Raw genomic sequence first — 12,291 nt, forward strand, 5'->3', positions numbered from 1 at the left:
CAGAGACTACAACACTGAAAGTCACAGATCAACAGGGAGCAGAGGTGGATGAGGATGTTTCAAAGATCTGTGTTTTTTCATCTACAGTGATGATGGTAGGACATTTAAACATTCATATTTTGCTGCACTTATATTTTGAGAGATTTGTATCTTGACACAGACAAAAATATGTGATTGTGAGAAGTGGATGATAAGAATTCCAAAGTACAGTATTTAATCAGTTCATATTAAGCTGTATGTGTTGTCTGCATTTCAGACCTCCCATCTACTGAAGCATCTATGAACCTGGCTGATCGTTCAGACCTGACAGAATATGTGACCCTCACTACTTGTGGTAAGCAGGGTTATAGGTAATGGTAATGTTTTGTCTTGAGACAGGTAATATCCAGCCAGGTATGTGATATAGTTTTAATGTGCAGAAGAACCACCTCTTCATCCCAGAGTAGAGTGGAGCTAAAAGGAGGTCCCACATCATCCAGAACATATGATGATCAGCCAATCAGAGATGAATGCATGGAAGCCATATCTCTCCTTCACCACACAGCTGATCCTGACTTAGTTTTCCAGAGGATGAGAGAAACCTTCTACTACTGTCAGCAGATTCTTCATGATCCACAGCGGTTGAGCTTTGAGTTTCCATGTTTCTTGGATGTCATGGGACTGGTTAGTATTAAATATATTTTTTTAAGTAAAAATATTGGTTTATTTTAAACATTTGAAAATGTTGTTTTTCTCTTTTTATTTAGATTTTGCAAGACTTCTCACTGATGTTTGGAGCAGAGGTTGCTTCAAGGTTCCTTGAAAAATGGAACAGCAGTTTTAAAGATAAAGTTATCAAGGAGGCAGGAACCTGAAAGAGACGTCTCTCTTAAAACAACAACTGAAAGCTGCTCTGAATGAAGGATCTGACACTGCTGATGAAGCAGGTACAGTTATCATCAGAATAGTAATGCAGTTATGTGAGTTGTCCAGCAGTCGTCAGTTTATTGTGTTTTTATTGATTTATTTTACAAAAGCATCTCTGAGTCTAAATAGGCCACTTAAGTCTGCAGTTAAGATACAGTGTGAGGGCTGAACATTGCTTTGCTCTGCAGCACAGATTTATAATGACTGGGCCATTAATAGTTGTTATATGTGTATATGTTTAAGATCATAGTAAAACCATTAGAACAATGCACAGAGCAATATCATAAACACACTACTTAATATATATAATGAGTGTAAAAGTACTTTTCACTCTGTCCCCAGAGTAGGACAGCAACATGGCTTCTCTTCTGGTGCTGCTTCATCTTCTCACTTCACAACCAGCTGGAAGAAAGCATCCCACAAAGATCAGCGTCGGAGAGGCAACGGATCATCTGGTAAAATTTCAGAAGGTTTGTCAAAACTTCCAAATACTGTAGATGTTGCTGAGTTTTAGAAACACATTTTTGTAAACATATTTCTCTTGTTTCAGTCATCCCAAAGCCTTGAGGAACATCTCCTGACCACTGAAGGAACCCATCAGCCATATCTTCTTGCCACAGAAACTTCAAAGACCCAGGTTTTCACCTTTTATATTGTCTTGGACAAAAAGCTTCTGTCATGTCAGTCATGTACATCCTTTGGTGCTTTTGATGAGCTGTTCAAGTCACATTTTGTTTTCAGTGTGAAGTATGATGACGCTCTCTCCAGCCTGTACACATTTTTGCAGACAGAGTAAAAGAGCTCAGAGCAAAGCTGTTAAACAAACCATAAGTAGCTTATTTAGCCAAAATGTTGAGATGTTTCCTCTGCAATTCATCCTTTGGTTCAGTGTTGCTTTTGTTCAGGAACCTCAAATGAATTCATGCCATGTATCCAGGTAAAAGTCTCTCTAGTTATTGTGGATTCAGGAGACATCTCATTAAGATACACAGCTCCATTGATAACACAAGTGTGTCTAACCAGATCCCTTTCAACAACGACACAGAGACAGTAAACAATTCTCAGTCTGTAACTGATGAAATACTTCATCTCATTTCCAAAATACTGAAGCAGCTCCTTCAGGTTCTACTCACAACAAAGACGTGTGTGCTTCAGTTATAGCCAAGCTTTTGGGGAGTGGTGAACCAAATACTGTAGTTCTTTATACAACTGAAAATTTAGAGGAATCTGTCAAGCAGGTTATCAAGCAGCTATCACTGGGAATGCCTGTCCTTAAAAACAGTTGAGTCTGGTCCAGTTAAAATGGTTTGATGGTTTGAGTAGGTAGGGAATTGAGGAGCAGAACAGCTCTGCAAATGAAGGTTGTTCTTCTCCTCTGAGTCCTGCATGTGCTGTCCTCAGTGTCTGCTGCTCACACACTGTGTTCAGTGATCTAAGTGAAAGTCCAATGATTTAGGAGCAGACCTTGTCTGTGCTCTGCAGATGGTTCCTGTTCTGAAGAGAGATGGAGTGCAACCAGCAGGTTATAGAGAATGTCATGACACTCTCTATGAAGGAGTGATAGAATGTCTTCAGAATGGTGCTGTTCACCCCAAAGGAGTTAAGTTTCCTCAGTAGGTACTGTCGCTGCTGGCATATTCTGAGGATCTCCTCGGTGTTAGCAGTGAAAGTGAAGGAGTTGTCAAATATTGTTCCCAGATATTTGTACTCCTCCACTGTCTCTACTGGCTTCCTGTGGTTTGTGCTGACAGATGTTGTAGCCAGCTCCCTCTGCTTCCTAGAGAAGGTCACCACCATCTCCTTTGTCTTCTCCACATTCAGCTCCAGTGCAGAGTTGTCGCACCAGTCCACAAACTGCTGGAGTGCTGGGCCATGGTGGTGAGAGCAGCCAGAGAGCAGGGACAGGAGAACTGTGTCATCAGCATATTTAACCAGATGACACTCTGGGTGGGTGGACCTGCAGTCATCGGTGTTATTGACCAGCACTCTCTGTGATCTGTTGGTCAGGAAGTTTATGACCCAATGGATTAGTTGCTCCGGCAGGTGGAAACGATGGTGTAGTTTCTCTGCCAGGATGTGTGGCTGCAGGATGTTGAATGCAGAGGAGAAATCTGGAACAGCAGCTGCAGCACACCTCCCAGCTGCTCTGCACATGTCCACTGATATAGTCAGGACCAGGTGTTGTGGTTGTTTTGGTCCTCCTCAGAGCTCTTACCACCTCCTCTGTGCTGAAGGATAATTCCACTTCAGCATTAGTGAGGGAGGAGATAAAGGTTTCTGTTTTGGAGGTGTTGTCTTTTTCAAATCTGGAAAAGAAGGAGTTGAGGTCGTTGGGGAGGGACGCTGGGCTGCTGCCTTCCACCTGGATGGTCTTGTGAGTGGTGCGTATATTATTTACAGCAGCCATGTTCTTAATCCCCTGCCAAGCTGAGCGTAGATTTCCTTCAGTGAATTTATTCTCCACCTTAGTCTTATACTCTGTCTTGGCTTTTCTGATGGCAGCTTTCACCTCTCTGTTCACCAGTGAAGAACATTCTTTTTGTTGAGGATTTCCTTGAGCTCTTTGGTTATCCAGGGTTTGTTGTTGGGGACGATGGTGACCTGTTTGGAGGGAATGATATTGTCCACACAGAAAGAAATGTATGATGACACAGCATCTACTTGCTCACTAATGTCACTGGTGGATGCCAGGATGTTGTCCCAGGCTGTGGTTTCAAAGCATCCCTGCAGAGTGGCAATGCTGTCATTAGTCCATTGCTTGATGTTTTTGACTGTCCTCTCTATTCTCCTTATGACCAGGAAGTAGGCTGGTGCCAACAGGATGGTGTGGTGGTCTGTGGAGCCCAGAGGAGGAAGAGCAATAGACTTATAGGCATTGGGGATAGATCCATAACATTTATCCAGTGTTTTCTTTAGTCGAGTCGTGCAGGTGATGTACTGCTGAAATCCTTTCAGGGATTTGTCAACTGTGCAGTGATTGAAGTCACCCAGTATGAATTTAGGAGAGTCTGGTGACATGAGTTCTAGTCTGTTTACAGTGTCCTTTATGTGTTCAGCAGCTGCAGTTGCATTTGCTCTGGGATGAATGTAAACCAGGATGAAGAAGAGCTGAGGGAACTCCCTTGGAAGATAGAAGGAGCGAAGAGAGACGGACAGAAGCTCAATGTCTGCATTGCACAGTTCCTCTCTGACGACGACCGTGGAGCACCAGCGTGTGTTAACGTAGAAACACACACCTCCGCCATGTAGCTTCCCGGTGCGTTCTGTGTCCCGGTCGAGTCGGATCCGGGGTCAAAGCCGTCGATGTGCAGCGTGTCATCACTGTCATTATTGCCAAGCCAAGTTTCTGTGAAAGCGAGCACTGATGCAGTTCTATATCCGTGCATGTAGTTAACATTGGCCTGCAGCTCGTCCACCTTGTTGCTCAAAGAGCGCACATTCACCAGGATCACAGATGGGACCTCACGACATCTGCATTTCTCTCTCTTCAGTCTAGCTCTAATTCCGCCCTTTCTCTTCCCCCTCCTGGTTACCTTCTTTTTCGTGTAGTTTGTGGAGTCAAAGTCCCGTCGGATTTCCTCAGGGAATGTATCTTTGTCAGTGGGCTCGTTTCGCGATGGAGGAAGTGCGAGACACAGCAGAAAGTCTCTGGAGTAGTGACTCGTTGTCCGGCTGGGAGATTGTGATGGCTGTGGTTTGCCATTATCATGTCATGATAACCACAAAAATACATAAGCAGAGTCCATAATAATCCACAGCTGTCCATGTAGTGATCCTTGGTCTGCTCAGAGCTCGTTGTAATCCGTGGGTACGGACATTTTATTATGCAGTAATGTGTTGTTTACAGTGTTTTGTACAACTTCACAAATGTTTTTCCTTGGCATTATTTGCTGCCTGTGTGCTGTTAAATTTTACAGTTTTAAGGCAGGAATTAATTCAAAGTGTCATGTATTGAATTTTTAAATGTATTTGCACAAATAAAAGCAAACACCAGGAGGAGTTCAAGTTAACTCTGTTTCAGTTATTTTTACTCTGCCACAGAGTCTATTCTATGGTCACACATGTTCACTCAGACTGAGTTGATTTTAACTCACACAGAGTTTATTCCAGAGGCTAAAATTAGCTGTGTGTGCATTATTTCCAGCTTTACACATGAACTTGTACAAAAATAAACACTTGTGTAGTGATGAAGAAAAGTGTCCATGTAACATTTAGGGCTTGACCATGGTTCCTGGCCCCTAAACAGAGGAGGAGCAGAGAAAATGTGGGCCAATAGGAGCTGTTTTAGGGTACTGAGTAAAGTTGATCATTTTGAATGTGATTTCCAGAAATGTCATCTCTATATTGTTTCCAAACCTCTTTGCACTCACCCCACCAGGGATGGCAGCTGAGATGTTCAGATAAACAGAAGTGGACCATGAAGCACGTGCTGGGTTAAACATCATCACTGGCTGACAGATGAAGTCCAGGGTAAGAAAGCTGAGAGCAGAAGAGGAACACATTCACAAAGTGTGATGATAAAGAGAGTCAACAATGAAATCTGCTCTTCACCTGAGCTTCTTTCCACTAACTGTCTCTAGAAGGTGCCAAAGCTCCTGAAGTGCTGATTTGGAAATGTTTCATATTATCTCAGGAATAATATGATGGAAACTTGAAATGATTGTGATGATTGTTTACTGTATAAGTCCATGTAAGAGCTCCTTATTTGTTATTATTTACTAGAGGAAGTCAGGCTGCTTCCTGAACAGAGACAACTATTCACAAATGTACTCAGTGGTTTCACTGTGTGAGGTAATAACTAAGATTTCATCTTACTCTTCTTTTGGTCTCTTGAGTTTTGGTTTTGCTTTTCCCGTTTTATTTTGAAGCCCTAGCCCTTGTGTATCTGTCCTCTGTCTACTTCTTGTCTTTTTCCTGTTTCCCTCCTTTGCTGATTGTCTGTCCCGCCCTAATGTGTGTCACCTGTTGTCAATTATCCCTAGTGTATTTAAGTCTCATTCTTCCCTTGTCTCTGAGACTGTGTTCACCAGTGTTTTGTCCAAGTCTGTTCCTGCTGTGTTCTTGCTGTGGTTGTACCTGCTTTCCTCATCCTGGACTCTGTGTTCACCTGCTGTCCTGTCCTTAGTGTTACCTGTTACCTGGGATTTGACTTCTGAGTTTTAAGTTTTGAACTTGAGCTTCTGAAGTTTTTCTCCTTCTTGGACAATTTAGTTGTATAAGTTTTGTTTCCTGGCCTTGGACTTTGATCCAGTGATTTTGAGTTTAATAAAGAGGACTTTAACTGACTCGTCCGTCTGTCTTGGGGTTTCTACACCTGTCCCCTCCCCCTTAGTGTTCTTGGCCACAGCAGTGACTGTAACAGGTCCTTGCTGACCCCTCATTTCATATTTTTACAGTGTTTAAATATACGACACCATGTGGACACAATATCATGAGGCCACTTGAAAGTTTACTGATCCCTGGAACAACATCTGATGCTGTAGCTGATTTTCTCACCTGATCATCTGCATCTCCAGAGCACATGTCCATCTGACCACTGCTCTCAGCATCTCTCTCCCTCTTCCTGTCTCTCAGTTCTATCTGCATTGTGACCAGACCCTTTGAAACCCTAGCCCTTGTGTATCTGTCCTCTGTCTACTTCTTGTCTTTTTCCTTTTTCCCTCTGTGATGAAGACTGTGTCACTGCTCACTGGTAGCACATGGTAGGACAGACACTCAGCCCTGTACCCATTCATGGTTCATAACAAATGATTCCCACTGTTTTCCTGGTGAGTGCACACACCACAATGGACAAATGTTCATACACCATATATCCAACCCTCACAGTAAAACGTAAGAAACACACTACACACCAGCTCTGTTATTTCAAGATGGTTTATTCACTCATATGCTTTAACCAGTGCTGCTGCCATCTTGGTCCTCTCCTTCTCTGTGCCTGGGGGCTGAACCAGAGCAGCTGAAGAAGGCTGCTTTATATAGTGGTAGGAGGAACCTGTACAGCTGCTTAATTGCGGGAGAGGGGGATTTTGGTTTGGCATTAATATAATGGATGATGAAGCAGGTTCATGTATGAGTGAATTATTGAAATGATGATTTGTGTTTTGTTGTGAGTTTAATGTGGGACCTGATTATGAAGATGTGGTGACCAGAGATCTCATTTAATGCACTGATTGTAAATTGGTTGGTCTTGGGAGGGGCTTAGGGTTTATAATGCTCCGGCCAACAAAGCACTCGAGGAGAGAGTGAGGGATGTAATACCCAGTAAATTATGGATTTAATTTTTGTTAGTTTTGCCTTGCTTTTTGACAGCACTTCTTTTTTTGGCTGTAAATAAAGGCACCGCTCAAATGCTATTTGTGACTCCGGCCATCATTTTTTAAAATTTCCTAAATTAAGAAGTAGTGGTGGGCAAGTGAAGCCTCATGATGCACTGAAGCTTTCCTAACAATTGTGCCCAAAAAGATTCAAAGCTTCAAGACTTCAGTCACAGTGACATCTGGTGGACAACTGAAGCCATAGCACCTTCTAAAGAGAACGACTGAAGCACTGGCACTGTTTCAATCCCATGACAGGAATAAAAGTTCAGAAAAGTCTGTGTGGTCATTCAAGTGTTTTGTTCATTCATACCAAATAATGATTATATCATCATTACAATAAAATATGCAGATGCTCTCCCCCATACTCTAAAACACATTCCAGATTGACCCAAAGAATAAATGTAAATTATATTAAGGGTTAAATGTTGGTTAAGGGTTTATTTAAAGCTTTGAGCTTTATTTCTTTATGTCAAAAAAAGTCCCTAACAGGATTAGAGATCCTTCTTACTTTGCAAATGATCATGGTGTTTGTCTTTGTCTTCACGGGTTTTTATTGAGAAATATAATTTAATAATAAATAAATAGAAATAATAACTTTTTCTACTGTCACAGGCTTCAGTCAGCTCCTCTTCTGGCTGACTAGCTCCCCAGCACTGGCAGATGTTGTTGCAGTCACCAGTGGCACATCTTCAATAAGACTGGCACACTTTGGTGTCAGCCTTTCTACAGCAGCCTGAGCATTGCTTTGATTAGTAAAGCCAGCCTGTTTAAACCATGGATCCAAGATGGTGGCCACAGACAGGGAGTTCACCTTTTCCAAGCCACTGAATTGTTCATTCAAATCAGTTTTCAAATGGTTGGCAAGCGTGGCACCAATACAAGGAGCCATTTGGGCACATTTGGCAGAAATGACATGTCTCAGCATTTTGGCTATAGGAATTGCCTTTGACCCCAACACTCTCCTTCCTAGAAAGCTCAACAGTTGCCTGATAGAATGGCCTTAAAACTGTCAGGCACTGGTTGATTGCTGCATAGTCATCAGCAGTGAAAGGCACTCTGTCAGTGCTAAGTGATGCCAGGGCTGCCCCTAAAGGTTCTCTCTGCTCATAAAGCCTATGGAGCCTATGGAGCATGGCATAAGTACTGTTCCATCTGGTTTCGACCTCTTGAACAAGCTTTTTTGGGGACATGCCCATATTAGCTTGAATAGAGCACAACTTTTCCTTTGCTTTTGAACTGGACTTGAAGTGTGCCACTATTTTTCGGGGCCTACTGCGCATGTTTTCCAGCTCAGAAGTCTGACAGAGTGATTTTTTGACAATGAGATTCAGCATGTGGGCAAAGCAATAAATACGTCTAACGTTTAACTGAGTAACACTTGCCACAATATTGTGAGCTCCATCAGTAACCATCAAACAGACCAAGGCCTTCTCTTTGGTTACAGTGTACCTTGCTTCCACCATTGCCTTTACAGTTTTGCGGCTTGGAATGGAGCATGATGGGTCCAGGATTTTAATGAAATTTTGGAACCCTTCATTCTCAACAACAGAAAAAGGCTGACCATCTTTAACTATCATGTCCACCAAGGCCTCATCCAGCTGCTGTTTTCTGGACACTGTGTTGGAGAAAGGTTGCTATATGAATATGATACACATCATCTACAATAAATAGATGCACATACATATATGAACTATATATATGTATATATTTAGCTTACTGTCAGGATTTCCAGTGTTGACAGGGTCACTGGTTTGCTGGGTATGATTGTCATCATGCCTGGTACGTAAGTGTCTCAGCATAGATGATGTGTTGTTGCTGTAAGACAACTCTTGTGTGCAGAGCAAACACCGCACCTACAAGCAATTGTAATTTTGAGACTCATTTAAAGATTAAAAATACAATTCAATTATGGAAACATAAAATCTATGCAATAAACTGCATTATACCTTATTTGGTGGTATGAGATCAAAATGATCCCAAACTTTAGAACGTCGCCATGAAACTTGCCAAAATACTCTCACTCTCCAAATCTCTGTCTCCTCACAACCCCATTTTGAAGCATAATGATGCATCTTATATAGCTGGTATGGCACCAAACCACTCAAATCTGTCAAACCTGTCAAACTGTCATTGGCTCAGGATGCATTGAAACGCCATGAGCCAATGACATACATGGAAAGACTATGAGCCAATGAAAAGCTTCGAAACATTTTGAAGCAATGAAGCGAAAAGCGAAACATCGGTCATGTGACACTGATGTTTTGATACAAGCTCTGACACAGCGTTTTGAATCACTCTGCTTCAGGAAGAGTGACACAAGCTCTAAAGCCTCAGTATCATTTGCCCATCACTAGGTACTGTGCAAAACCTGTCGCGCTAAAGTTGCAACATCCAGCAGAACACAACCAGTTTATACCGACACCTGAAAAACCACCACAGGTATTTGCATGAGGAAAAAGTTCCGGTGAAAAGTCTGAGAATGATGCTCAGGCCCAAAGAAGCCAACAGACAATTATATCATGTTTCGCCAGCATAACTCCATTTGATAAGAGCAGCTGAAGACACCGGGAGATGACGTGGTGACTGTTCACATGGTCACCAAAGATTTAAAAACCTCCTCCACACGCTGGACAGAAGATATGTGATTCCCTCCTGCACCTACTTCAGCCAGGTTGCCATCCCACAGCTGTACACAGAGTGTAAAGAAAACGTGCTAACAGAGCTGAAAAATGTGGATATATCTGCCAGACAAATCGCAATTAGACCTTTTCCTAAAATCGTCCAGCCCTACTTCACACCCTTGCTGCAGGACACTTAAATCTGAAGATCACACACACACAAGTATAAGGCAAATGAAATCTAAAGTCCAGCACATTAAAACTATATCACATACCTGGCTGGATATTACCTGTCTCAAGACAAAACATTACCATTACCTATAACTCTGCTTACCACAAGTAGTGAGGGTCACATATTCTGTCAGGTCTGAACGATCAGCCAGGTTCATAGATGCTTCAGTAGATGGGAGGTCTGAAATGCAGACAACACATACAGCTTAATATGAACTGATTAAATACTGTACTTTGGAATTCTTATCATCCACTTCTCACAATCACATATTTTTGTCTGTGTCAAGATACAAATCTCTCAAAATATAAGTGCAGCACAATATGAATTTTTAAATGTCAGTAGATAAAGTGAGAACAATGACAAAATATCACACATTTAAAGTACTTTCTGGTAAAAATCATGCTCTTACCAGCCTTGTGACGACGACGTTCCTTGTGCTGCTCATGCCGCGATAAAATGCGTCGTGAACTCCAGGGACAGAGTTAAAACCAGATCCTGAACACCAGGGAATAAAGTCCAAAATTCAACTCGGCCTGGGTGTACACCTTAACACAAACTGTAGTCAGAGTTATAAAATAAACTCCAGAAATGTAACTTATTCACACTTTTTTGCCTGACTCCAGATTTGAGTACTTTGTGAATTTGCTGTGTGTTAGTACATGTAGTTGTGTACAGTTCAGCTGCTGCTGTCCTTGGTGCTGAATTCACCAACCCAGCTGAATGGTCCTGAGTGATTATTGTTGTAATTCATTTGGTATTTTTGAGGAGGTTCAATATCATTAGTATGGGTTATGTTTTGGTTAATGTTAGGCTTTCAGTTATGATGTGTCCTCATAACTATATTAAGACAACAATGTGTGTGTGTGTGTGTGTGTGTGTGAGAGAGAGAGAGAGAGAGAGAGAGTGTTTGTCCTTTGATGCCTTTGATATATCAACATTCTACAGTCTGATGTCAGAGGCTGCAGTAAGTGGACACACAGCCAGAGACAAGTTCAGAAGTCAAACAGGAGCAGAAACAGTTGGACTGGACAGGACTTGCTCATGATTTAGGAAGAAAGAAGCACTCAGATATTTCTGCACAATTATTGACAAGGAAGGGAGGAACTACTGCTGTTACAAGGACAAGAGGAAACTACAGGAAAGTCCAGATCAGCTCCAAGGTTTTCAGTAAGTCAGTACATGTTAGTAGTTCATGTTAGCGTTTAGTTCATTTAGTGAAATGTTTTGTTCAGATGATTTGTTTGTTAACCTGATGTGATATTTAAGGACACAAGAACACGATGTTCAGCCAAAAAGTGTTTGGGCACACACACAAAACGTAGCTGTTTTAAATATTTCCATCTTACATCTTACATCTTACTCAATGTTGGACAGGAATGGATCTATAAGTGATCAGACTCAGTAACAGCCTTTATCAGATGATGGATAGTCAGAGAATTCTCGTCAGGTGGATAAGGTGATTTTTGATTGCTTCTTGTGCTTGGATTTGTAGAGAAATCCAGATGATTATTGTCTCTATTAAACATTGGATTTGTTAGTGGCGTTTTAGCATGTATAAAGAGACTTTTTATATGGGTTGGTGTTGCTCACGGCCATACCACCCTTGGCACGCCCGATCTCGCCTGATCTCGAAAGATAAGTAGAGTAGGGCCTGGTTAGAACTTGGATGGGACACCACCTGGGAATACTAGGTGCTATAAGCCTTTTATCTCCAGTTTTGATTCACAATAAACAAAAAAATATCATCCCTAAACTAGTGTGGTTCATCTCCATCTTGTGACGTGGCTTTGTTGATTTAGAGTTATATGTCAGCTTATTAAACCCATTTTTAGGAGAGGGAGCTGAAAAGGGAGCTTGCTCCGCTCACTCCACGCATCGACCTGGCATTGCAGTGCCGCCGGGAACGGTGCACCTTTCTCTTGCTTTGTAGAAAATCAAGTTCTGACACACGTTTAGTTATGAGTCAAACTTTTACAGTGGCTGAAGGAACATGCGGCTAAGTTTTTATCAAGTGAATTGTGCACAACCAGTAAGTTGATTTACTGATAACACCCAGGGAACCCAGCTCAACAACACAGTGCACCTCAGCTACGATGATTGGTCGCGGACTCCCTGAAGACGCCTGATGGTTTCCCAGACTTTGTAGTCTCCATGTAAAAGCCAGGCCTGGATTTTTCAGGCTGGAGGTGGTGGGGAGGCTGGGATTTAGCACGCGGCA

At 42.1% G+C, this 12,291-nt stretch overlaps 2 pseudogenes and 2 gene segments (V, D, J or C); 2 read left to right on the plus strand and 2 right to left on the minus strand.

The window, feature by feature from the left end:
- The window catches only part of LOC121188595, a 235,660-nt gene that overhangs the window by 36,078 nt on the left and 187,291 nt on the right, over positions 1 to 12,291 (minus strand).
- LOC121188598 overlaps positions 1 to 12,291 on the minus strand; it is a 208,054-nt gene that overhangs the window by 20,510 nt on the left and 175,253 nt on the right.
- On the plus strand, positions 11,658 to 11,776 carry LOC121189092 (annotated as a pseudogene).
- Positions 11,839 to 11,990, plus strand: LOC121189047 (annotated as a pseudogene).

The sequence above is a fragment of the Toxotes jaculatrix genome, chromosome 10 (assembly GCF_017976425.1).
Source record: "Toxotes jaculatrix isolate fToxJac2 chromosome 10, fToxJac2.pri, whole genome shotgun sequence".
Classification (NCBI taxonomy): domain Eukaryota; kingdom Metazoa; phylum Chordata; class Actinopteri; family Toxotidae; genus Toxotes; species Toxotes jaculatrix.